This window comes from Phyllobates terribilis, unplaced genomic scaffold (genome assembly GCF_046119375.1).
Source record: "Phyllobates terribilis strain yellow unplaced genomic scaffold, ASM4611937v1 Scaffold_1__5_contigs__length_1240528914, whole genome shotgun sequence".
In the NCBI taxonomy this organism is placed as follows: domain Eukaryota; kingdom Metazoa; phylum Chordata; class Amphibia; order Anura; family Dendrobatidae; genus Phyllobates; species Phyllobates terribilis.
Genome location: NW_027362761.1, coordinates 463931454 through 463958508, shown reverse-complemented (window position 1 = coordinate 463958508; position 27055 = coordinate 463931454). Strand labels below are relative to the sequence as shown.

Sequence of the window (27055 nt, the reverse complement as noted above, 5' to 3'; positions counted from 1 at the left end):
ATCTGTCGCCTCCGTGGATGGGGGTCTCTTACCGCATCCCATCCAACTCATCACCGAATCCATAACTCTGCAGGTGGGAATGCTGCACTCTGAGAGCATCTTCTTCCATGTTCTGCCTGGACTCTCTCACGCCCTCTTGCTAGTCCTACCTTGGCTCCAGAGACATGCACCCGTGCTTGATTGGCAGACCGGAGAAGTCCTTCGTTGGGGGCAGGACTGCCATAAGACTTGTTTCGTTCCCGTTCGTCTTGCCTGTCCTTCTCCTACCCCAGCCAATCTACCCGGCCTACCGGTTCCCTATTGGTCTTATGCGGACATCTTTAACAAAAGAGAAGCAGAGACATTACCCCCTCATAGACCATACGATTGCCCAATCGACCTGATACCCGGCGCTACTCCTCCCCGTGGGCGTATTTACCCTTTGTCCGCTGCTGAAACCCGGTCCATGTCTGAATATATCGAGGAGAATCTGGCCCGGGGATTGATCCGGAAATCTACCTCCCAGGCTTCTTCTTCGTCAAAAAGAATGACGGCTCACTCCGTCCCTGTATAGACTATAGAGGCCTTAACCAGATCACGGTGAAAAATAAATACCCCCTTCCGCTCATTCCTGAATTATTTGACCGTCTGAGGGGTGCTAGAATCTTCACCAAGCTGGATCTCCGTGGGGCGTATAACCTGGTCCGTATCCGTCAGGGAGATGAATGGAAGACGGCATTCAACATCCGGGACGGCCACTATGAATACCTCGTAATGCCCTTCGGTCTCTGTAATGCTCCCGCCGTCTTTCAAGAGTTGGTCAATGACATCTTCCGTGACCTTCTCTACTCCTGCGTGGTGGTGTACCTGGACGACATCTTGGTCTTCTCTCCGGATCTTCCCACACACTGGAGGGACATTTGTCAGGTCCTGTTCAGGCTCAGGCAGAACCACCTCTACGCAAAATATGAGAAGTGCCTCTTTGAGCAGACCTCTCTTCCGTTTCTGGGCTACATAATCTCTCAGACCGGCCTACGAATGGATCCTGAGAAACTGTCTGCCATCCAGAAGTGGCCCCGACCGGAGGGGTTGAAGGCTATTCAGCGGTTCCTGGGCTTCGCCAACTACTACCGCCTCTTCATTCCGCACTTCTCTTCCCGGACTGCCCCTATCTCTGCGCTCACCCGTAAGGGCGCTAATCCCAAAGAATGGCCGCCCGAAGCAGAGGAGGCCTTCCTTTCCTTGAAACAAGCTTTCTCCTCCGCCCCTGTGCTGCATCGTCCGAATGGCAACAAACAATTCTTCCTAGAAGTAGACGCTTCCTCCTCCGGAGCCGAAGCGGTACTCACCCAAAAGTCATCTTCCGGAAGAATGGTAACCTGCGGCTTCTTCTCCAAACTCTTCTCCTCTTCTGAGCGCAATTATTCTATAGGAGACCGAGAATTATTAGCCATTAAGCTGGCACTGGAGGAGAGTCGTTAACTGCTCGAGGCTGCTCTTCACCCGGTAATAATTTACACGGACCACAAGAACTTGGCTTACCTCCAGAGTGCCCAGAGACTTAACCCGCGCCAAGCCCGGTGGTCCTTGTTCTTTGCCCGCTTTGATTTCATTCTTCATTTTCGCCCGGCAGACAAAAGCATCAAAGCTGATGCCTTATCCCGATCCTTTTTGGTCTCTGATCTAGAGGAGGAGCCTAAGCACATCATCGACCCCGCCAAAGTAATGCAGGTGGCCCCCGTGAATCTAAATCGTCTTCCACCTGGTAAGACGTTCGTAACAGTACCTGATCGTGAGAAGGTCCTACACTGGGGACATTCGTCTAAGCTAGCTGGCCATGCTGGTCAGAAAAAGACCCTCCAGCTTATTACCTGGCATTACTTGTGGCCTACCCTGCACAAGGAAGTAATAGACTTTGTTTCAGCCTGTGCGTCCTGCGCCCACAACAAGGTTCCTAGACACCTGCCAGCCGGCCGCCTCCTGCCTCTTCCTGTACCTGCTGCCCCGTGGCAGCATATAGCCTTTGACTTTATAACGGACCTCCCTGTCTCTGCCGGTTGTACTGTCATTTGGGTGGTCGCTGACCACTTTTCTAAGATGGCTCACTTCATTCCCCTGCTGGGCCTCCCGTTTGCATCTGAGTTGGCTAAAGACTTTATCCATCATATTTTCCGTCTTCATGGTCTCCCTCTCCACATCGTATCTGACCGAGGAGTTCAGTTCACCTCTCGCTTCTGGCGAGCCATGTGTAAATTGCTGGGGGTCACCTTGGACTTCTCTTCTGCTTATCACCCACAGTCCAATGGTCAAGTAGAGCGGATCAACCAAATTTTAACCAGTTACCTCCGGCACTTTGTTAATGCTCACCATTCTGACTGGGTGGATCTTTTACCTTGTGCCGAATTTTCCTACAATAATCACGAGAGAGAATCTTCCTCCAAATCCCCGTTTTTTATAGTCTACGGTCAGCATCCTCGGATCCCGTTTCCCATCTTCACCTCGGTGGACAATCCGGCTGCGGAATCTCTTGTTAGCGAATTTTCCCCCATTTGGGAAAGTACCAGATCCTCACTTCTTCAGTTATCCGAGCGAATGAAAAAACAGGCTGACAAAAGACGTCTGGATCCGCCACAATTCCGTCCTGGAGATAAAGTCTGGCTATCGTCCAAATATGTCCGGCTCAAGATTCCTTCCTACAAGTTAGGGCCTCGGTTCATCGGCCCACTGGAAGTTATCAAACAAATCAACCTGGTGACCTATAAATTGAAACTCCCGGCCAACTTGCAGATCCCTAACTCCTTCCATGTATCTCTACTCAAACCCGTTGTACTTAACTCTTTTTCCAAGTCTACAGGTACGCCTCCTGCTCCGGTTTCCATTGAAAACGAGTTTGAGGTAGAGAACATTCTGGCCACCAAAAGGTTAAGAGGAAAGACCTTTTTTCTAGTTGATTGGAAGGGGCTTGGTCCTGAGGAGAGAACGTGGGAGCCCCGGGAGAACATCCATGCCCCTCTCATCCTTGATAAATTTCTCTCTGGCCTAAAAAAGGGGGGGCCTAAAGGGGGGGTACTGTAGCGTCGGCGTCCCTGCCTCCTGCTAGGCAGGGATGCCGTTCCCCTCACCTCTCCGCTCCGTGCCCGGCGTCCTCCTCCCGCTCTGCTGGCAGCGCGCGCTGCTTCCCGGTCACTGTGCTTAGGGCGCGCGCTCCCTCTCTCTTAAAGGGGACGTGCGCGCCGTCCTAAGGAGTCCCCGACCAATGGCCGGAGGATCTCACCATATATAAGGCACCTCCTCAAAAATGGAGGTGCCCGAGCAATGTTGTTGCAAAGCCTTTCAACTCTGCTTCAGCCCTCAGGTCCCGTTGCCAGCTTGTTTTCCAGTGCTGTCTACCTGCTTGCAATCCTGCGGTCCGACAGTCTGCCTACCAGCACCTGCCAGTCTGTCTATGGATCAGTCCGCCCGCGGACCAGGAAGCACCTGCCAGATACATGCCTGATACCTGCCTGATACCTGCCTGCCTGCCAGCCTGTCCAGAGACTCTTACCCGCTCACCTGGGAGTGCTCACCTGCTATCCGCCTGCTAGCCTACCTGGAGGCTTAGCCGTCACTTGCTGTGACCATCTGCCTGTCCAGAGACTCTTACCCTGCTGTCACTTGCCGTGACCACCTGCCTGTCCAGAGACTCTTATCCTGCTATCACTTGCCGTGACCACCTGCCTGTCGAGAGACTCTTACCCTGCTGTCACTTGCCATGACCACCCGCCTGTCTAGAGACTCTTATCCTGCTGTCACTTGCCGTGACCACCCGCCTGTCAAGAGACTGTCCCCGTCACTCGCCGTGACCTCCTGCCCTTCTACCCAGAGGCTATCCCTGTCACTTGACGTGACTGCCTGCCCGCTTTCCCTGGGAGCCACCCGCTTCCATACAAGGACTGCCCCTTTGTATAGTAGCTCAGAGGTTCCACCTCCCAGACCCGTTACAGAATGCAAACATACTGCTGTACTGTTGTCTCCCTTTCACACTTACAAACTGTGTAGGCAATTCTTTTTTATTTTTTCTTACAGTTCCGACATATGAAAGCTTCTGCATTTTCAGATAATCAATCAGATCACAATTTGAAAACCAATTGTCAGCTGTTATATTGCGACCCGATCCAAATAAGGGCTCAGCCAGTCTTTTTACAACATCACTGGGTTTGTTGCTGACACAGTAAGGACCTTCTGGTTGTTTTCCTGCATAAACTTCCAGGTTGTAAGTGTAGGTCTTACTGGCATCAACAAGGGCATACATTTTTATTCCATATTTGTTAGGCTTTGATGGAATATATTGACGAAAGGCACATCTACCACGAAAACCAGGGAGCATTTCGTCAATAGTGAGATTCTCCCCAGGGCAATAGCTTTTTTTACAGTTTTCAACAAATTTTTGGACTATATCACGAATTGGAGCAAGTCGGTCATGTGTTTTACGTTCGGTTCGGGTAGTTCTGTCGTCAAACCGAAGGCAACGAATTAGAAGCTTGAATCTGTTTATGGACATAACAAGGCCAAATTTTTCAACTCCATCCCCATCTTTACTCCAAAGTTCCTCCAAACTTTGTCTATTTGCCCTATAAGCTCCTGCAAGGTATAATAATCCAAAAAAAGCACGCAGTTCTATTTCATCTGTGGCCTTGATGGTTCTGTTGCAGATGAACTTGTCCTTTATAATGTCTATATATTGGTTGGTATATGTGACAATAGAGTCCAGAATGTCATCTGTGAATAAACTTTTCCAGCATTCAACTGCAGTTTTTGCATTACTTGCAGTTCCTATAACTGCAGGAAGGTGAGTAATAATGTTTTGAGGTTCCCTACGTTTTTTCTGGAGTGGCTTCTTGTTCCATTGTTTTTTTTTATCTTTTCCCATATAATAAGATTCTACATCTTCATCCTCATCACTGTCACCATCTTGCTCTGTTTCAGAATCCACTTCACATACTTCCACCTCATCATGAGAATCAATCTCACTTTCCTCTCCTAAATCCTCATTCAGTGTGGGGTCTGCATCATCTAACAGCATGTTTGTTACTTCCTCAACATCAAGGTTTTTTGATAAATTGTACATTTTCCTCTCCATTTCAGCAGATAATCTGAAGCAAGAGAAGGAATATGTGTTAGGGAACTACTGTATATGCCTGAGCAGCACACTTTCTTTTTTAATCTGCCTTATTTCTATGAAATATCCTCACACTTTGTGCTATACATTCATAAAACAAGCTAAATAAACAATTGTGATGAATAAAAACATAAAATACCAACCTTATTGAGTGTGACGTGTTCACATACAATGAGCCTGAGAGATTAGCGCAGTTATATCTGTCCTCCTGAAGCTCTGCAATCCAACTGTGGTGTGAGGTTTCACAGAGCTGCTAGAAACAGGAGACTACCTGGAGGGAGGGAGGGGATTTCCTCACAATCTGGTGAGGAAGGAGAAATGAAAGTAAAAGAGATGTGCCTGTCAGGCCTATTGTATGTGACGGAGGGTTAAAACTGTGGTTTGTCCGTCATACGGATCACATATACGTTTTCTGAAAATTCTGCCATTTCTGGCCTCCATTCTAATTTTTTTCAGTGTGTCAGCAAAGTTTTTGACACCGGTTTGCTGTTCAAAATAGTTACCTACAGGACAGGTATTTAAAACTGTGGTTTCTCCATCACACGGATTACATATAACTTTGCTCCAAATTCAGCCATTTGTAGTGAGCATGGAAGATATTGTCCTTCATTTAAAATGGGCAAAGCGCGTGGCAAGGGACGGGGAACTGGGCGTAATGTGATGGTGATGGTGCATGCAGAGGCCGAGGCTGTGGGCAAACTGAAATTGTGTTGCCATAAACACCCACATCTTCTCGCCCGACCTTCCTGTCCCAATTCCTAGGGGACCGCAGCACACCACTATTGAACCCAGAGCAGTGTCAAAAGGTTGTTGGTTGGATAGCGGATAATGCTTCCAGTCATTTAGCCACCACCACCACCCTGTCTTCCACAAGGTCAAGTCTCATTAGCCGTGAGTCTGGACTGCATATTCCTCACTCTGATCCTCCTTCCTCCCACCATGCCGAGTGCCCGGAGACAACTGATCCCACACTCGGACACTCTGAAGAGCTGTTCACTTTTCCATTTATAGATTCGGGCCTCTCGCCCGGTCCACTTGAAGCGGGGCAAGAGGAGATCGCATGTAGCGATGCCCAAATATTTGAGCAGCCACGGTCACATGAAGGCGACAGTGGGAAAGTGTCACAAGAGGTGGACAACGATGAGACACAATAGCCAGAAAGTCAGGAGGAGGACCAGGGTGCGGAAGTGGAAGACTAGGTGGTGGATGATATAGTAACTGACCCAACCTGGCAGGAGGACATGCAGAGCGAGGAGAGCAGCACACAGGGGGAGGGAGGCAGAGCACCCCAACAGGCAGGAAGAAGCAGTGTGGTGGCCACAGACAGAAGGCAGGCAACCATTCCCCGTAACACCAACACGAAGGAAGTTGCCAGTACCACTGTTAGGTCTTCCCGAGTCTGGTTGTTTATTAAAGACTCTGCCGATAATCCCAAAAAGGCCATTTGCACCACTTGCCAGGCCAGCATCAGCAGGGGTGGCAAAACTAGCAGCATGATCAGGCATATGGCAGCAAAGCACCTGACTCTGTGGGCCGAACCCCAGAGTCCAGGAACAGTGTCTGCAGGTGGCACCATTGCTTCTTCCGCTTTTGTGCATGCAAGCCAATCCCCTGTCCATGGTGCATGCGAAGATGCCTCCTGCCCTGCACCTGTCATTGCACACTCTCAAGTAGCAGCATCAGGAAGCACGTCATTATCCCAGCTTAGCATTCAGTTGTCCAGGAAGGCAAGCGCAAATACGCAGCCAACGCCCCACAGGCCACACTACTAAATTCCGACATTTCACGACTGCTTGCGCTCGAAATGTTGCCTTTTAGGCTTGTGGAGACGGAAGCATTCCACAACCTGATGGCGGCGGCTGTCCCTCAGTACTCGGTCCCCAGCCGCCACTATTTCTCCCGGTGTGCCATCCCCGCATTACACAAGCACGTGTCCCAAAACATTAGCCGTGTCCTCAACAACGCAGTTACCGGGAATTTCCACCTAACCACGGATACGTGGACAAGTGCTTGTGGGTAGGGACGGTACATCTCGCTGAAGGCGCACTGGGTTAACATAGTGGAAGCCGGGACCCAGTCATACCTTGGGACGGAACATGTCCTCCCGATGCCAAGGATTGCGGGCCCTAGTTCAATCAGGGTTGCCCCCACAGTCTACAGCTCCTACACCTCATCCTCCTCAGCCTCCTCCTCCTCTTCAGCCTCCATCTCCGAAATGACCACATCAGTCACAAGCTGGAAGCACTGCAGCACTGCCTCGGCCAAGCTGCAAAAGGCTGTGCTGAAGCTAATATGCTTAGGTGACAAACCACACAATGCTGAAAAATTGTGAACAGCTCTGAAAGAGTAGGCAGATCTGTGGCTCACACCACTGAGTCTACAGCCAGGCATGGTCGTGTGTAATAATGGCCGGAATCTGGTGGCGGCTCTGAGGCGAGGCGAGCTCACACACGTACCATGCCTGGAAACTCGTGGTTCAGCGGTTTCTCAAATCCTACCTGGAGCTGCCAGATCTGCTTGTTAAAGTACTTCGCCTGTGTGCCCATTTTAGAAAGTCACCTACAGCTTCCGCCGCCCTTGCCGTGTTTCAGCAGGGTTCGCAGCTTCCGGCTCACAGACTGGTGTGTGATGTCCCCACGCATTGGAACTCTACACTGCAGATGTTGGGAAGGATTTGTGAGCAGAAGAGGGAAGTTGTTGATTACCATCATTAACATGGCTGTCGGTATTCAGTTCAGACTCCACACATAAGACCTCAGGAGTGGACATGGATGTCAGACATATGTACCATCTTCCAAAACTTTGAGGACTCCACCACGATGTGAGCGGCGATGATGCCATAATTAGCATCATCATCCCGCTTCTCTGTCTTCTGAAATGCTCTCTGCTCACAATCAAAGAGGATGCATTGCAGGCAGAGCACGATAAGATTGAGCAAGGAACCATACAGGGTGATTACACATAGCCCAGCCTCATCTTATCCCTACGTGGATTGGTTGACAATGAGCGAAGAAGAGGAGGAGGAGGAAGAACAGGAGCTAGTCTCATGTGCTATAGAAGGTATTACCTTCACAACCTTCATACCGTCTGTTCAGCGTGGATGGCCAGAGGACAGAGAGGAGGAGGAGAGCATGGTCAGTCATCCTCTTGGTGAGGACACGGAAGTCTTGCCTGTTAGCAGTCTGGCACACATGGCTGAGTTTATGTTACGCTGCCTTTCCCATGACCCTCGCATTCTCAAAATTTTGGGTGACATTCATTACTGGTTGGTGACACTTCTAGACCCACTCTACAAGATGATACTTCTAGACCCACGCTACAAGGAAAACTTTATATCTCTTATTTCTGAGGCGGACAGGTCTACAAAAATGAGGCAGTACCAGAAGGCCCTTGTTTCAGAACTATTAAAAAAATTCCCATCTGAAAACGCTGGCGGTAGAGGTCACAGTTTGTTGGACACCCAAGGAGTACAAGTGAGAGAGACACAACTTCAATCCAGCAGAGGCAGGAGAACACTGTCAAAGTTCTGGGAGAATTTTCTCAGCCCCTCCCATTGCACAAGCTCTGAGGCACAGGGTACTCTCACAAGGAGTGCAAAGTTTGGGAAGATACTGACCGTACAAACGTCCTCCTTGATTCCTCTGTGCCTTATAATTATTGGGTATCCAAGCTGCATACTTGGAATGGACTGGCTCTCTATGCCTTGGAGGTTCTGGCCTGCCCTGCCGCCAGCATTTTATCAGAGCAGATTTTTAGTGTCGCTGGTGGAATTATAACTGATAAGTGCATCCGCCTGTCAACTGAAAATGCTGAAAGGCTGACTCTTATAAAAATAAACAAGGGTTGGATTGGGCCAGACGTCTTAACACCACCGAATGATAGCAGCGTAATGTAAACTCAAATCCAGTGTCTTTTTTTGGGAGGTGTATTCCCATGCACCTCTTCACACCCACACATGGGTATACGCTTCCTGATTTTGGCTATTTGCTTTTGTCTTCTTCCTTCTCCTCATCCTCATCCTTCACCACCATATCACGAGGGTGACCGTGGTCCGTGATGCAACACCCACATAATTTTTTTAAAGGGTGTTTATGATGCCCGTAAAAAAAAAATGTATACAGTATGTTCATGTATACCCCCCCAGGGGTAAATGTTTGTCAGCCCATAAACTTAGTGCATGGGCATTACAAGTATAGGAGACCCGCTCCTTTCTAATGGGATCATCCAAGTCTCTTCCAAGGGTCATTGGAGTGCCTCCCAATTTTTGGCAGCCCTTGCATTCACTGCATAGGCAAACACAATAGGAGACCCACTTCCAAATAATGGGAACATTTTTTTTCAGGAGGCCCTCCTCTACGTCTCTTCCAAGGGGCATTGGAGTGCCTCCAAATTTTTGTCTCACTGCATAGGCAAACACAATGGGAGACCCTCTTCCTAATAATTGGAACATTGTTTTCAGGAGGCCCGCTAACCTCCACGTCTCTTCCAAGGGGCATTGGAGTGCCTCTAAAGTTTTGGCAGCCCTTGCATTCACTGCATAGGCAAACACAATGGGAGACTTACTTCCTAATAATGGGAACATTCTTTTCAGGAGGCCCTCCTCTAAGTCTCTTCAAAGGGGTATTGGGGTGCATCCAAATTTTCAAAGTGGTATTGGGGTGCATCCAAATTTTGGGCTGCCTTGCCACTCACTGCATACGCAATAACAGTATAGGAGACCCACTCTTTAGTAATGGGAACAATAAAACATAGCCGGCTGATGGCTCTCTAAGAATAGTGAGGGCCGACTGCAGGCCCTTTAAAAATAGTAAAGGCCGCCTGATGGCCCTATAAAAATAGGCTTTGTGACTTTCAGAGTCCCTCCTTCATAAATGAAACACGATGTGTCTCATGATTTGTCACACACCACATGGCCAGATAAGGTTGTAAAATGTTAAAATGACATTTCCTGGTGAATGCATTTGTCACGGTTGAAAGCAATGCAAAAGTCCAAAAACGCATCAAAAACGTTACTTGTGAACATAGCCTAAGGTGTGGAGGAGCATTTTTGTTTTTGGTTATTTAATTTGCTTTATATACAAGTCATTGCCCTGGAAAAGATGTTCCTTAACATATTTCCAAGGAAAATCCATTTTGGTTTTGTTTTTGTATGTTTTATTGTGAGTTCGTAAAAGTGGCGTAATACCTCTGACAACATTGGGAGTCAGAAATGCTTCCAAGGGTCTTCCCCATTCTGTTCCCATGTCATTTGAGCACTGTTCCCATCGATTTGGGCAATTTTTAGGCCCTCTGCAGACCGCCGGGGGGAGCCGCCTGAAAAATGCTCGAGTTTCATTGGGCTCATTGCTCGGGTCGAGCACCCAATTCTTCCAATGTGCTCGACCCGAGCATCGAGCACCCGAGCATTTTAGTGCTCACCCTTCACTACACATAATGTTATCAAATTCTGTGTCGTACTTCTGGGTTCAAAATGTTCACTATACCATTTGATAAAATCCTTGAGGGGGTGTAGTTTCCAAAATGGAGTCACTTGTGTGGGATTTCCACTGTTTAGGCACATCAGGGGCTCCCCAAATGCAAAATGGCATCCGCTAATTATTCAAGCAAATTTTACATTCAAAAAGTCAAATTGCGCTTTTTACCTTCCGAATCCTGTCGTGCGCCCAAACAGTGGTTTTCCCCCACATGTCACGTATCTGCTTACTCAGGAGGAATTGCACAACAAATTGCATTTTGCAATTTCTCCTGTTACTCTTATGAAATTGCAAAATTGGAAGCTGAAAAACATTTTTGTGGGAAAAATGTGAAAAATTTATTTTTATGGCTCAATGTTATAAACTTCTGTGAAGCACCTAGGGGTTCAAGGTGCTCATCACACACCTAGATAAGTTCCCTGAGGGGTCTAGTTTCCAAAATGGAGTCACTTGTGAGGGGTTTCCACTGTTTAGGCACATCAGGGGCTCCCCAAATGCAACATGGCGTCCGCTAATTATTTAAGCAAATTTTACATTCAAAAAGTCAAATGGCGCTCTTTCCCTTCCGAACCCTGCTGTTTGCCCAAACAATGTTTTTTCCCCACATCTCGGGTATCAGCGTGCACAGGAGGAATTGCACAACAAAGTTTGGGGTCCATTTTTTTCTGATACCCTTACAAAAATAAAAAAATGGGGTCTAATATACCATTTTTGTGAAAAAAGTTAAATGTTCATTTTTTTCTTCCACATTTCAAAAATTCCTGTAAAGCACCTGAAGGGTTAATAAACTTCTTGAATGTGGTTTTAAGCACCATGTGGGGTGCAGTTTTTAGAATCTTGTCACTTTTGGGTATTTTCTGTCATAAAGGCCCTTCAAAGTCACTTTAAATGTGATGTGGTCCTTAAAAAAATGGTTTTGTAAATTTTGTTGTAAAAATGAGAAATCGCTGGTCAACTTTTAACCCTTATAACTCCCTAGCAATAAAAAAATTTGGTTCCAAAATTGCGCTGATGTAAAGTAGACATGTGGGAAATGTTATATATTAACTATTTTGTGTGACATATCTCTCTGATTTAAGGGCATGAAAATTCAAATTTTAAAAATTGCAAAATTTTCTTTTCGCCAAATTTTCATTTTTTTCACAAATAAACGCAAGTGATATCGAAGAGATTTTACCACTCTCATGAAGTACAATATGTCATGAAAAAACATTCTCAGAATCAGTGGGATCCGTTGAAGTATTCCAGAGTTATTACCTCATAAAGTGACAGTGGTCAGAATTGTAAAAATTGGCCTGGTCATTAACGTGTAAACCACCTTGGGGAGTAAAGGGGTTAATGTTTTATTTTTGTTAGAGATTTCACAATCCACATAAATGTGAGAAAAAACTAAAGAAGCAATTAAAATGCAAAAAAAAATCATAAATACACTTATTTAAATTAATTATATGAATGGGAATTATATTTTTTGCGCCAGTAGTGTAACATTTGGCCAGTAATATACACTGCTCAAAAAAATAAATGGAACACTTAAACAACACAATGTAACACCAAGTCAATAACGCTTCTGTGAAATCTATCTGTCCAGTTATGAAGCAACACTGATTATGAATTAATTTCTCCTGCTGTTGTGCAAATGGAACAGACAACTGGTAGAAATGACAGGCAATTAGCAAGATACCCCCTATAAAGGAGTGGTTCTACAGGTGGTGGCCACAGACCAATTCTCTATTCTCATCTTTTTTGGCTGTTGTTTTGGTCACTTTTTCATTTTGCCATTGCTCTCACCCCTAGAGGTACAGTAGCATGAGGTGGTGTCTACAGTACAACCCACAGAAGTTGCTCAGGTAGTGCAGTTCATCCAGGAAGGCACATCAGTCCGAGCTGTGGCAAGAAGGGTAGCTGTGTCTGTCAGCACAGTGTCCAGAGCATGGAGCAGATAACAGGAGATGTGGAGGGAGCCATAGGAGGGCAACAACCCAGCAGCAGGACTGTTACCTCCTCCTCTGTGCAAGGAGGAACAGGAGGAGCACTGCCAGAGCCCTGCAAAATGACCTCCAGCAGGCCACAAATTTGCATGTGTCTGCACAAACGGTTAGAAACCGACTCCATGAGGGTGGTATGAGGCCCCGACGTCCACAGATGGGGGTTGTTCTCACAGCCCAATACTGTGCAGGACGCTTGGCATTTGCTACAGAACACCAGGATTGGCAAAGTCGCCACTGGCGCCCTGTGCTCTTCACAGATGAAAGCAGGTTCACACTGAGCACATGTGACAGACGTGATAGAGTCTGGAGACGCCGTGGAGAGCGATCTGCTGCCTGCAACATCCTTCAGCATAACCGGTTTGGCAGTGGGTCAGTAATGGTGTGAGGTGGCATTTCTTTGGAGGGCCGCACAGCCCTCCATGTGCTCGCCAGAGGTAGCCTGACTGCCATTAGGTACCAAGATGAGATCCTCAGACCCCTTGTGAAACCATATGCTGGTGTTGTTGGCCCTGGGTTCCTCCTAATGCAGGACAATGCCAGACCTCATGTGGCTGGAGTGTGTCAGCAGTTCCTGCAAGATGAAGGCATTGAAGCTATGGACTGGCCCGCCCATTTCCCAGACCTGAATCCGATTGAGCACATCTGGGATATCATGTCTCGCTCCATCCGCCAACGTCACGTTGCACCACAGACTGTCCAGGAGTTGGCAGATGCTTTAGTCCAGGTCTGGGAGGAGATCCCACAGGAGACCATCCGCAACCTCATCAGGAGCATGCCCAGGCATTGTAGGGAGGTCATACAGGCACGTGGAGGCCACACACAATACTGAGCCTCATTTTGACTTGTTTTAAGGACATTACATCAAAGTTGGATCAGCCTGTAGTGTGTTTTTCCACTTTAATTTTGGGGGTGACTCAAAATGCTGGCCTCCATTGGTTAATAAATTTGATTTCCATTGATGATTTTTGTGTGATTTTGTTGTCAGCACATTCAACTTTGTACACAACAAAGTATTCAATGAGAATATTTCATTCATTCAGATCTAGGATGTGATATTTGAGTGTTCCCTTAATTTTTTTGAGCAGTGTATATTTTTTACCTAAGTGGTAAGAAAAACAGTCTTTGCCAATGCATCTTTACTGCAGCTTTCTGGTCTGCATAGTTTTCACTAGTTTAAGATGAGCAAGAGAAACTGGAAAGACAATAAGCGCAATAGGGTCTTACCCAGGAAGAAACAGGAGACAAAAGGCAGTTTTGCTCACCTGAGTGGGTTGTGAAGTCACTGTGGTTTGTCCTGTTGAAGAAATGTGTCACTTCGAAACGTGTCCACCAATAAATCACATTTCTATATTTCTTGACTCCTAGTCACCGCTGGACTTCTGGCAGCGCAGATTTTAAGCCACTCATCTCCAGCCTCACTAGTTTTCACAAGAGGCACCTCATGTGCTCATTGTCTTAGGCAGAGATTCAATTTGGTACAAATAGTCAATGGTAGCGAACTACTCACAGTTTGCAAATGGCCATATAGTAAGGACATAGAGAGCCATAGGCATTCTGTGTGTTGCATTATTACACCATATTGTGGCATTTGAGGCAACATGGCTTTTTTTGTCATATTCATACATATAAATTCAGAGACATATGAATAGCGGCGCCATTTTGTTGGACGAAAAAGAAATTTGCCTGTAGCAATATGGTGCCGCTCTTTGCGCTTGCGCAGTAGCATCTCTCCTTTGCCGAGAGATGCTACTGCGCAAGTGTGTCCGGCAGCGCCACATTGCTGAAGCCAAATTTTTCTTCCTCTAGCAAAATGGCGCCCGTGCGGGCGCAGTAGCATCACTTGCCAATAGATGCTACTGTACAAGCGCCGCTAGCGGCACCATTTTGCTGAAGGAATAGAAATTTGCCTGCAGCAATATGGCGCCGCCGGTCGCGCTTGCGCAGTAGCATCTCTCAGCAATTGAGAGATGCTACTGCGCATGCGCGAGTGGCGGGGCCATTTTGCTACATGTAAATTTATTGATTTGTACCACAATTAAACATGCAGTATTTAAAATAGGAGGCAGGTCACTGATGGCACAATGACCTGTCAGCAGCCATACAATGGAATATTTAAGCAGAGCACCAGATAAAGCCCACCCCAAAGGCCGCCCCGAAGCACGAGAATATCATTAATTTAAAAATGAAAATAAAGATTAAAAATAACCACAGGATGGATTTCATCAAGCAAGGTATTATATTACTCAGTGTAACGGCACCTACCTGACAGTGTATGTGGTTTACTGAGCACAATCCTACTGACAGGTTCGCTTTAAGTAATAATTATATAAAATAACTAATAATGAAACTTGTTGAGCTTTTATAAGTAATGAGGAAGTAGATAGTTATTTACCTTTGGGTCAGGCGCATCTCTAGCACTCCCGAGTTCAGCTGCAGTGTGCCTGACAGCACAGGTTAGAAAACCGTCTATAATATCTAATTATCTCAATTTCTAAAAAGTAATCAGTGATTGACATAGGGACATATTAAAAGAGAGTACACAAAATCAGATGCAAAAAAACATTTAATAAGCATAAACATAGTAAAACAAAAAGTACCCAAATTTTACAACTACCGCCTCCAGTTTTCAGGATATAACTATTACTAAACATTAAAATTATGAAAAAATCTTAATTGTATGGCACTTAGATACTACTGAAGTTATAGTCACTCATATTCAGACGTGAAAAGTTCAGCAGAAGAAACACATTGGCAGAGAGAAAAGCAAGGTTGGCAGATCTTATTGTTATATCATATCAGAGATTATTATAACATGTTCGGGCAAAAAAAAAAAATTGCTTGAGAGGCCATTTATAAGAAAAAGCTCTTATTTGTAAAAAAAATCCTACTTATTTCTATGAAATATCCACAAACTTTACATTATTCATTCATAAAACGAGCAATATAAACAGTTGTGGTGAAAAAAAAGAAAATACGAACCTTCAAATGTGAGAACCTTCAGGCGTAATGAGCCTGAGAGGCCACGAACGTCACATCTGCTTTCCGCAAGGACGGTAGTAAAAATGAGTGGGGGTTTCAAGCAGCACCTAAATCCTACCTTTATGTGCTGCTTGAAACCCCCCCACTCATTTTTACTACTGCGGAAAGCAGCATTGGAGAGGAGGTGGAAACAATAATGTGTGAGCAGTGCCTGTGAGGCCTATTGCGCCTGATGCAAGGTTAAGGTACCTATGCATTCTCCTTGAGAATCTGTCCCAGAGCTTGTTTTAAATAAAAGATAGAGTTACTAGTGTGACACATGTAACTAACACAGAACAGTAGAGCTGAGCTTTATCTTTTTGCAAACACATTTTTTGCAGTTCTCATGGCTTTGCTGCATTTCAACAATATTGCAATAGCCAAATTATGACTGAACCTGGCTGTACAGCTGGTGCATTTGCTAAAAAATGCTTCAGGTTGGCACGGAGGAAGATAAAATATTAATCCTGTCAAATATATTTGTAGTTGTTGCTGCTGCCTCGGCTATTTGTTGCCTTAGAGCTGGCACAGCATTGCTTCTCTGGGGATCAGAGAAGGGTTTCCTGGTCAGTCATGCAGTTGGAAAGCATCCACTCGAAACTTTGTTGAGCAGAGAACACAGCCTATCCTGCTAATATGCCAATTTTAACTCTTTTAGAAGCCAGAAAAAATCCCCCATTTTGGTTTTATACCTAAAGTCTAAAAGCATGTCTATTCAATAGTCATGCTTTTGCTTGATGGTAACAATTAGCAATATGGTAACAATATGCCTGTCATCATAAAAGCATTCAAGAAAACTTTCCATGCTCGCCAGAATGACCAAGGACACCGTTGGTTCACTTCTTACACCCTGTTGAGACTTTGATCATAACACGTGTCATGTTAGCTTCATCCCCTGGCTACCACAACTCAAAGTCTCCCTTGCTATCCACCAGCTGCTACTCCTCCTCATCCTTCTTATCCTCATTCTCCTCCTCCCCATTCTCCACTTCTTGCTGCATGTAACATTGACCCCAAGGGTCCCCAAGAACCACAAGGTGGTAATTAACATGTACATGTTCATCCTCCATTCCATTTTGCATTGTGGTAGGTGTTTTTGATAGGCTAAATATGAGGGGGATGGTATAGTTGATGCCAAAGTTGTCTTTATTGACAATTTTTGTCGCGTCTTTGAAAGGCTTCAGTAGGCAACCCATATCCCTTATTAGCTGCTAATGGCAGATCTCAAAGCAACCCCCACTGCAGTTTGAATGCTACATAATATAGTGTGTTACCGCTTTACACTGCTCATACTGATGCTCCAAAATATACAGCATCGAAATTAAGTGGGCTGTGATGTCGCAAATCAGGCAGCTTTCTGACAGACCATTTTGTTTTTGCAAAGCCAAGAGATTGTGCTTCATGTAAGAATGGTTAAAATGAAAAGACACTTTCCTGGCAATAGCCACTGCCTTACTCAAGAGTGTATATTTCTTAAGGAAATGTACAATTAAATTCAGGACATGAATGCACATCCTTAGGATGCACAACAGAAAGTTGTCCCCTGTAAGGCTGGCTTTGTTTGCCTATGCTTTCATGCTGTAAAACTGCTTGTCAATGATTTACCCTTCGTGATAAAAAAGAATGAGGGATGTGTGTGGAATCAACCCCGTGTCTGGTTGCTGTTGGGGGTGGTGTTATATCTTTTGTGCGGAATGTGAAAGTAATGTAGGAAACAGATTACCACAACTTGTTGGTGGATGCAGACATTGCTTTTAGTTACGGAGGCTTACCCACCTGTCCCGTGATGCGGTAGTGCATTGCCATATCTGAAAACATTCATCCAGTGGGGTGTGAAACTCAAGTTTTGTCCCTGCCCATATTTGCTGCCCCAGAAACTTAAACTCTGGACCCCAAAACAATAATTATATAATTATTATTTTCATGTATTACACCATGCAAAGATCACATTACAAAGTGCTAATTTAAGTACAGAATGGTGCCTAAAAAAGTAAAACTTGTCCTTCAAAAATAGGATTTAAAATAGCTATGTAGATAGAATGAAATAAAAAAATAATGACTGACAGAAAGCATTTTTAAAAAAGTGAATGGATTGTTTCATGAAGACAGTGAGACCCCCCTGTTCTTTTGCCTTCTTAGGGCAAATGGACATTCTACAAAGGATTCCTGCTTGGGAAACCCTCTCAATCAGAATAGAGAGAGTCTGTTTGTAATGCAAATAAAAAAAATGCTTTAATTACAAGAGTAATGTTGGTCAACTTTCCGAAATTTTTGGTTTTACGTAAATCTGAACAGTTTGAAATTCAATTGGCAATTTGAATTTTTTTTAAAAACAAACATACATTTCACTGTTGGAGCATCAGAGAGTGAGATAATGACATTTTGCATTGCTGTATGGTCTTCCCCTTAATACCTTGCAACTATGACATCTTAACGATGATATCATTCCTTGTATAAGAAGGTTAGTACCTGGACAATCCCAGATCAGCTTTTCCCAGTGAAGCACAGTTTGTATGGCAGAGTCTTTTTCCATCGCTAGGTAAGTCTCTCTTTCCTATAGAGTGTAAGCTCTTATGGTCAGCAGAGTCCTCTCTTTTTTTCTTTTCTGTAGTGTGTAAGCCCTTATGGTCAGTGGAGTCTTCTCTCTCTCTCCTGTAGTGTGTTAGCTCTTATAGTCAGCAGGGTTCGCTCTCCTCTCACCCTTATTTATTTTTCAAGTAATTACAAGATTTCCAGCATTGAGATTCATTCAAATTTATTCGCCTCAAATCCAATTTTTAAGGAAAATTTGGCAAAGGGGGCCAATTAAAACTTCAAAAGATCCATGCTTCATCTCTAACTTTGTCCTTTAAAATATTTAAATTTAAAAATAGCAAAGTTGGGCCCTGACTCATTGTGGATCTTTGTTATAGACCTTTAGGCACTTTATCTGTTTCCATATCATTTGTTTGTAAAAAATGGTTCCTGTGATCACTGTTTTCTGGGTTCAAAACAGCCCTTAAGTTGGCCATATGCATGAGATAACTTTCAGCCTAATGTTCGTTTTGCAGACAGCTATCTCTCTTGAGTCCCCATACACATTCACGCTCAGCCAAGTGCTCATGTATTTTCAACAGGGAGAGAGGAGAAAGACACTACCAGACTTCACTGGCAGCAAATGATCTCCTCTGAAAACAAATGGAGTTGAAATTCTCATGGTCAGGAGGCTGCCAAGTACATAAGATGGTCAGCCGGTCACGTTGAAATCAGTAGGTTTGGCCAACTTTCGTCTTATCGATATGGGGTCCTTTGCTATATAATCTAAATATCATAAAGAAACATGAGAATGGAGAGATTCAATTTGGCTTATTTGTTTTAGGTAGATTCTTGTGAAGTATCTTTACAGAGAAACATTGCCTATAGCGGGCAAGTGAGGAAATATTCTGGAAAGCAAATTGTCAAATCATAAAAGATACTGTGTACAACCACATCTTAGATTTTTTGGAACTTTTAAATCAAATTCTTTAAAAATGTATTGCTTGGTTTGTGGACATTTAGGAAATTTATATTTTGTACATCATTGATAAATTTTGAGTATATCCTTCATTTAATTTACATTTCCTGTAGACATGCCATTTGTCAAAGAAGACACTTCTGAATTCATCTGTGATTGCAATAGTGCATACAATGTTAAAGCCATTTGTCAAAAATGTTATGAGCATTGATACTTAGCATGGGTAACCACATAGAGAAGTTTCACAGAGGTCACATTACTCGAAATCAGTCATTTTCTGTAAATCAACTATTAGCACCAATCTATGAAATGGTTACAGCAGGAAAGTATCCTGTAACTAAATAGTTAAATGGTCAATTTAATGAGGTTTTAATTGATAAATTAAAAATTAGCATATTGTTCATGTTTGAGCATAATTTCCAGAATGCTTACTTTGCTTAGAAAAGTATTGATTTTTTTTGTGGCGTCCAAGTCGCGCTATGCCTCATAAATGTTGATTCATTTTAGAACATTTATACTAGCATTGTACTACAGAAATAGAGACTTCATTGCAGAAAAATATCCAAACACAATTATAGTTTTCTGTTAGTTGTCTGTTTTTTTTTCATGTACGAGCTATATCCATATTTTTTATTGGTAGAATACGTACCCATGAAAATCTATAGGGCTGTTCATGTGTCCATGGGAAGATGAACTGCGGACGCTTGACTGCAGAGAATACAACTACGGGAAGAGGTGTCCAGTAACTATTGAAGGTAAACACAGAGTTACGATGGTGTATTTAAGAGGTTTGTTTGAAACTGTGGAATTACACAATTTTTTTAAGACTTTTCTCCCCTCTCGCCAAATTTAATAAGGCAAAAAATTTGAGCGAATCTATCTCTGCTTATATTTGGCATAAAAATATTTTTAACATGCACAGAATTTAGAAATGTTGTCTCCTTTAAATAAATTTGTCATAAATTTCAACAACTACCCTTTTTTAGGACTTGGCGTTTTTTCTTTGCCTGTCCCACATATATATATAGAATTTTATCCTTAGAACACTTTTAAGGCTCATTTAGATGTCAGTTTTTCATGTATGTATTCTATCCGTGGTTTTCATATCTTGATCTAGGATCAAACTCGCCAATGCACGTTTATGAATCTATGAAAAATCGGCCAGCACTCGAATGCCATCCGTTTGCTGCTTGTTTTTCATAATCTGCTTGATATAAGAAACATGAGAAAAAACTGATGAAAGTCTGACAAAAAACACTGATGGCACTCAGACCATTTGTGTGCATGAGAAAAATCATTGATGTCCTTAGGGTGTTTTGTGTAAGGGTGGTTTCTAACATTTTTGTAGCACATTTGTGTGTGATCCCGTTAGTCCTTTTCTACCATTTCTGCACTATTTCTGCACTTTTTATGTAAATTTGTTACTTTGCATTTTTTTAGTGCTTTCTTTTACATACGGTTTTATCGCTTTTCTGCGTTTTTTGTCTCTTGCTAGTGTGTCAAATTTTAAATAAAAACACACACCACAGGTCAGTTTATGTTGAGTTAAAAAAAAGCACAGTGGGCATGAGATTTCTAGAAATCCCATCTACTTTGCTGAGCTCCAGCTCGTAAGACTCTGCGCTTTTGAAACAGCGAAAATGCAGTGTTGAAAACTCATTGTGGACACAGTCTAAGGGTTTGTTCACACTTAATTTTTCCCCATTTTTGAGTGGTTTGACCTGAAAAAGTGCTCAAAAGAATTGTCCCATTTGTTTCAATGAAAAAAGGACTTGCTGTTCAGATGTTCAGACTTTTGAGCGTCTTTTAAAGTCTTCAGACTTGCAAAGTCAGTCATTTAAATGAAGTGAGCTCCTTTTTCAGCTGTTTTCCACTAGGAAGGCTTTGCATACTATATAATAGAAGTAAATGGGAAGATGCCTGGGCATCCTCATTGCTTATTGGATTTAAAAATGACTGAAAAATGCCAATAAAAATACTGGAAATATGTTAACCAAAAATTCTGGCAAAGAAAAAGAAAAAACATTGACAAAGTGTTTCAGGAAAAAACAATACAAAAAAAATATTGAGGCTTACAAAACGCAGAGAAAACATTAAATAAAACTAAGCAATTCCTCAACCATTTCCGCTTGAAAAACTGATTTATTTTTGATAAAAAAATGCAGAGTGAAAATATCCTACATATACATGCTATTTATTTTTCAGGCAGATTTCACCTGAAATTTATAAGCATAATAAGTTATGAACGTATACACACATATTTCAAACAACATTGCTGTGCATATGCTTAGTGTTTTGCAACTTATTTTAACAACTTTAGGCTTCGAAACCCGTGAGGCGTCTAAAAGAACTGAGCAGACCAAAAAAAATGAAAGATGGTGGTAAAGTCGCCACAAAAACTACAAAAAGATGACAAAGAAGAGACACTTCAGGAAAATCATAACTTGTGTTTTCCTGAAATGTCTTCTGTTTTAAAAACAATGTGGATACACCACCATCTAAAAAATACCGTTTGCACATATCCTGAGTGGTTTCACAAACTGTGTTTTCAGAAAACATCACAGTTTTTGTGACAGTATTTGGTACAGTTTTTTTAAATAGTGGAAGAAGTATGTTCACAAGCAATTGCAGAAATAAAGAACGAATTATACATTATATTATTAATTCCTTTCTCCTGGTTATGCTTCCAGCTTTAGGTCAAAAACTTACTTTTAACCCCTTTGGGACTAAAAATTTTTTCCTCTCCTCCCTCTCAGAGTCATGACTTTTTTTGGTCCACATAGACATGTGAGGGCTTGTTGCAGGACGAGTTGTACTTTTGAATGACAACATTCATTTTACCACATAGTATACTGGAAAACAGGAAAAAAATTCCTGAGAAGACATTGTGAAAAAAAAATGCAATGTTTTCATTGTTTTTTAGGAATTGTTTTGACTGTGTAAATGTTGTGGTAAAAATGACTTGTCAGTATGATTCTGCTCATCAGTATAATTACGGCGATACCAAACATGTCCAGTTTTTTTATTATTTTAGTGGTAAAAGAAAAATCAGAAGTTTGCAAGAAAAAAAAAATCAGGGGTTGTGTCATTTTAATTTTTTGGTCGATGGAGCGGTATGATGGCTTATTTTTTTGCAGGATGATATATTTTTATTGATTCCATTTTGGGATAGATGTAACGTTTGGATCACTTGATATAGCATTTTTTGTGGAATTGCTGCCACCAAAACACTCTAATTTTGGCGTTCTTGATTTTTTTTGTTTACAGTGTTTACCGATCAGGTTAATTATTTTTATATTTTGATAGATCGGCCTTTTCTGAACGCGGCGATACCACATACATGTATTTTTTTTAAATTTGTAATATCTTTAATATTTTTAACGAAGTAAAAGGGGTGATTTGAACTTTCATTTATTTTTTTTTACATTTTTTTTTTACTTTTCACTGTTTTTGTTAGTCCCCTTAGGGGACTTGAAGCTGCAATCATCTGATCGTTTATGCTATATACAGCGATGCCACAGCGTCACTGTATATAGTAATAATAAGTCTCTTTTGAAGCCTGCTCGAGTGCTCGCAGAGTATTTGCGACGTGCTCAAATGTTATGTTTGTGTCACTCCGTGTGCATGATTTGCGACTGTTTGACAACTTTAATACATGTGAGGAATGGCTAACAAACAGGCATTCCTCACATGTATTAAAGCTGCCAAACAGTCGCAAAGCATGCACATGGAGTGACACAAACACGACATACGAGCACGCCGCAAATACTCGGCAAGCACCCGAGCATGCTCGCAGAAAGGGTTATCAGAACACGCTCGCTCATCACTAGTAGTGAACGTTTTTGTAAAGAAAGATCATCACTATTCACTACCAATGGACGACTTTAATTTATTCAGCACGTTGCATTAATTTTTGGACTGTAAAATTTCAAAATGTTCTACGTACTCATTGAAATGTATGGACCTATACGATACAGAACATGCAGTGGCAGCACACTGAATGCCTGCAGCTCTGTTAGGAAGCCAAACAAGCAGACATAAGAGCACCATTGTGGACAGTGACATGCCTCCTTTTTTGGATCATTTAAAAAGTAGATCTTGATCACTGGATAAAGAAAATATATTAGATCTCATACAAAATTCACTTCAAATCAAAGAATGGTTATTTACATATTGGACTTTGCTTGAAGTCAATAATCAGTTTTCTTTAATTTCCCAAATTAATAATTATTATGTCATTTTCATTGTCACAGCACACATTTTTTTAAATCAAATGAAAAATATAAAGCAGTGAAAAAGTATTTTTCCCTTCCCGGATTTCTTCTATTTTTGCTACTTTGCTATTATTTTTAACTGTTCCAAGCCCTTTTGAAGATAATTTTTAGCACTTATATAACCCTTTTAAAGTGAATGGGGAAAGTTTTATTTATATGACTAGTAGAGATGAGCGGTGTTCGACTAGAACTGTTCGCCAATCTCAAATTCGAGCTGTTTTGGGTGGTGTTCGAGTTGTTCGACGAACCCGAACGATTTGCAAAAAATTTGGCTGTTCGAGGTTATGTTCGATAACTGTTCATGCACCAAAAGCGTGTCCTGCATGTCTGGCGCTATTTAGAGCACCAATCATACAGGGATTGTCTGCCACTCACTGTAATGCCACAGCCATGGTGGTTGTGGCATTACAGTGATTGCCCAAATCGATGGGAACAGTGCTCACAGTGAACCATGAAAAGCCGGCAATTCAGCAGCGGCGTACACCGGTACCCGACAATTTAGAACAGAAAGAATAGAGAATCACACATAGATTAGATAGATAGAAACAGGTCAGTGGCATATATATGAAGTACAGTGACAGTGTTGCTTACTGTACTTGTCATTTAGTGTAAAGGATTTATTAAAAAAAATAATAGTGTTTTCATGCACCGTCACTTTAAAAAAGCCGGCCGGCAATTCAGCAGCGGTACCCGACAATTTAGAATAGAAGGAATAGAGAATCACACATAGATTAGATAGATAGAAACATGTCAGTCACATATATATGAAGTACAGTGATAGTGTTGATTACTGTACTTGTAATTTAGTGTTAAAATAAAGGATTTATTTAAAAAAAAATTGGCGTGGGGTTCCCCATAATTTTAGGCTCTAGCGGAGGTTAAGCAGACGGCTGGGGCAGATGTTTGAAGCCTGGGAAGTGGGTAATACCCACGGAGCTTCCCAGGCTACTAATATCAGCCCCCAGCTGAATACCTAGCCTTTACTAGCTATTAAAATGGGGGACCCCCCCAAAAAATGACATGGGGTCCCCCCTATTTTAATAGCTAGCAAAGGCTAGGCAGACAGCTGGGGGCTGATATTAATAGCCCAGGAAGGGTGCCATGAATATTGGCCCCCTCCCAGGCTAGAAACACCAACCGTCAGCCGCCCCAGAAATGGTGCATCCATAGGATGCGCCAATTCTGGCACTTAGCCTCACTCTTCCCACTGCCCTGTAGCGGTGGCAGTGGGGTAATAGGGCTGGGGTTGATGTCAGCTTATAATACCAGCTGACATCAAGCCCAGGTTAGTAATGGAGAGGCCTCTATAAGACACCGCCATTACTAACCCCATAGTCAAAGTTAAAAAAAAACACAAACACCCAGAATAAAGTCATTTAATTGAAATAAAGACACAATTCTTTATTGTTCTAACTTAAACCATACTTACCATCACGCCCATTCCAGCTGAAGCCAATGTCTTCTGCAATAAAAATAAAATAATAAAGCAACATCATCCTTACCTTTCCATGGTTCCCACGACGGCTTCAGCTCTGCTACATTCACATAACAGGCTGGATCGCAGCAGAACGCTGCCATCCAGCTTGCCATGCCGCAGACACTGAGAAGCGCAGGCATACTTGTGCTCCTCAGTGTCAGGCTGTGACGGCATAAAGATGAGCCGAGTTCATGTCCAATGAACTCGGCTCACCTCAGGCACGTCACTGACAGCGTGGGAAAATTCTCCTGCACTCAGCGCTTCAGCGTGAGAATTCTCCCACGCTGTCAGTGACGTGCATGAGGTGAGCTGAGTTCATTGGACATGAACTCACCTCATGCACGTCACTGACAGGGTGGGAAAATTCTCACGCTGAAGCGCTGAGTGCAGGAGAATTTTCCCACGCTGTCAGTGACGTACATGAGGTGAGCTGAGTTCATTGGACATGAGATCACCTCATACACGTCTCTGACAGCGTGGGAAAATTCTCACGCTGAAGCGCTGAGTGCAGGAGAATTTTCCCACGCTGTCAGTGACGTGCATGAGGTGAGCTGAGTTCATTGGACATGACCTCGGCTCATCTGGATGCCGTCACAGCCTGACACTGAGGAGCGCAAGCATGCCTGCGCTTCTCAGTGTCTGCGGGATGACAGGCTGGATGGCAGCTTTCTGCTGCGATCCAGCCTGTCATCTCGATGTAGCAGAGCTGGAGATGTCCTGGGAACCATCGAAAGGTAAGGATGATGTTGCTTTATTATTTCTCTTTCATTGCAGGAGATCGTTGGCTTCAGCTGGAATGGGCGTGATGGTAAGTATGGCTTAATTTAGAACAATAAAGAATTGTGTGTTTATTTCAATTAAAGGACTTTATTCTGGGTGTTTGTGTTTTTTTTTAACTTTGACTATGGGGTTAGTAATGGGGGTGTCTTATAGACGCCTCTCCATTACTAACCTGGGCTTGATGTCAGCTGGCATTATAAGCTGACATCAACCACAACCCTATTACCCCACTGCCACCGCTACAGGGCAGTGGGAAGAGCGAGGCTAAGTGCCAGAATTGGCGCATCCTATTGATGCGCCATTTCTGGGACGGCTGACGGCTGGTGTTTCTAGCCTGGGAGGGGGCCAATATTCATGGCACCCTTCCTGGGCTATTAATATCAGCCCCCAGCTGTCTGCCTAGCCTTTGCTAGCTATTAAAATAGGGGAGACCCCACGTCATTTTTTGGGGGGGTCCCCCATTTTAATAGCTAGTAAAGGCTAGGTATTCAGCTGGGGGCTGATATTAGTAGCCTGGGAAGCTCCATGGGTATTACCCCCTTCCCAGGCTTCAAACATCTGCCCCAGCCGTCTGCTTAACCTCCGCTAGAGACTAAAATTACGGGGAACCCCACGCCAATTTTTTTTTTAATAAATCCTTTATTTTAGCGCTAAATAACATGTACAGTAACCAACACTGTCACTGTACTTATTATATATGTGACTGACATGTTTCTATCTATCTAATCTATGTGTGATGCTCTATCTTTCTGTTCTAAATTGTCGGGTACCGATGCTGAATTGCCGGCCAGCTTCTTTAAAGAGACTGTGCATGAAAACACTAATATTTTTTAAAATAAATCCTTTACACTAAATGACAAGTACAGTAAGCAGCACTGTCACTGTACTTATTATATATGTGACTGACATGTTTCTATCTATCTAATCTATGTGTGAAGCTCTATTCTTTCTGTACTAAATTGTTAGGTACCGCTGCTGAATTGCCGGCCGGCTTTTTTAAAGAGACGGTGCATGAAAACACTAATATTTTTTTGAATAAATCCTTTACACTAAATGACAAGTACAGTAACCAACACTGTCACTGTACTTCTTATATATGTGACTGACATGTTTCTATCTATCTAATCTATGTGTGATGCTCTATTCCTTCTTGTCTAAATTGTCGGGTACCGGTGTATGCCGCTGCTGAATTGCCGGCCGGCTTTTTTAAAGAGAGCGTCTTTTGAGCAGTTTGTCAGCTTTTGGACACCTTTGAAGGTCTTTTCTATGTGTTTCTATGTGTTTTTGTTTGCCTGCCATTGGTTTTAACGGTGTTCGACGGTGTTCTAAGGTGTTCGACGAACAGTTCGACGAACAGTTCCTCGAACATCCCGGTGTTCGACGAACCGAACCGAACACTACGGGGGTGGCTCAA

The 27055-nt window shown here is 43.2% G+C and overlaps 1 long non-coding RNA gene across 1 annotated transcript in view; it reads left to right on the top strand.

The window, feature by feature from the left end:
• The window catches only part of LOC141167811 (uncharacterized), a 135403-nt gene that overhangs the window by 39551 nt on the left and 68797 nt on the right, over positions 1–27055 (top strand). Inside the window, exon 2 of the long non-coding RNA XR_012251604.1 lies at positions 19751–19865. This is a non-coding gene — a long non-coding RNA (uncharacterized lncRNA). The remainder of the gene's footprint in view (positions 1–19750; positions 19866–27055) is intronic.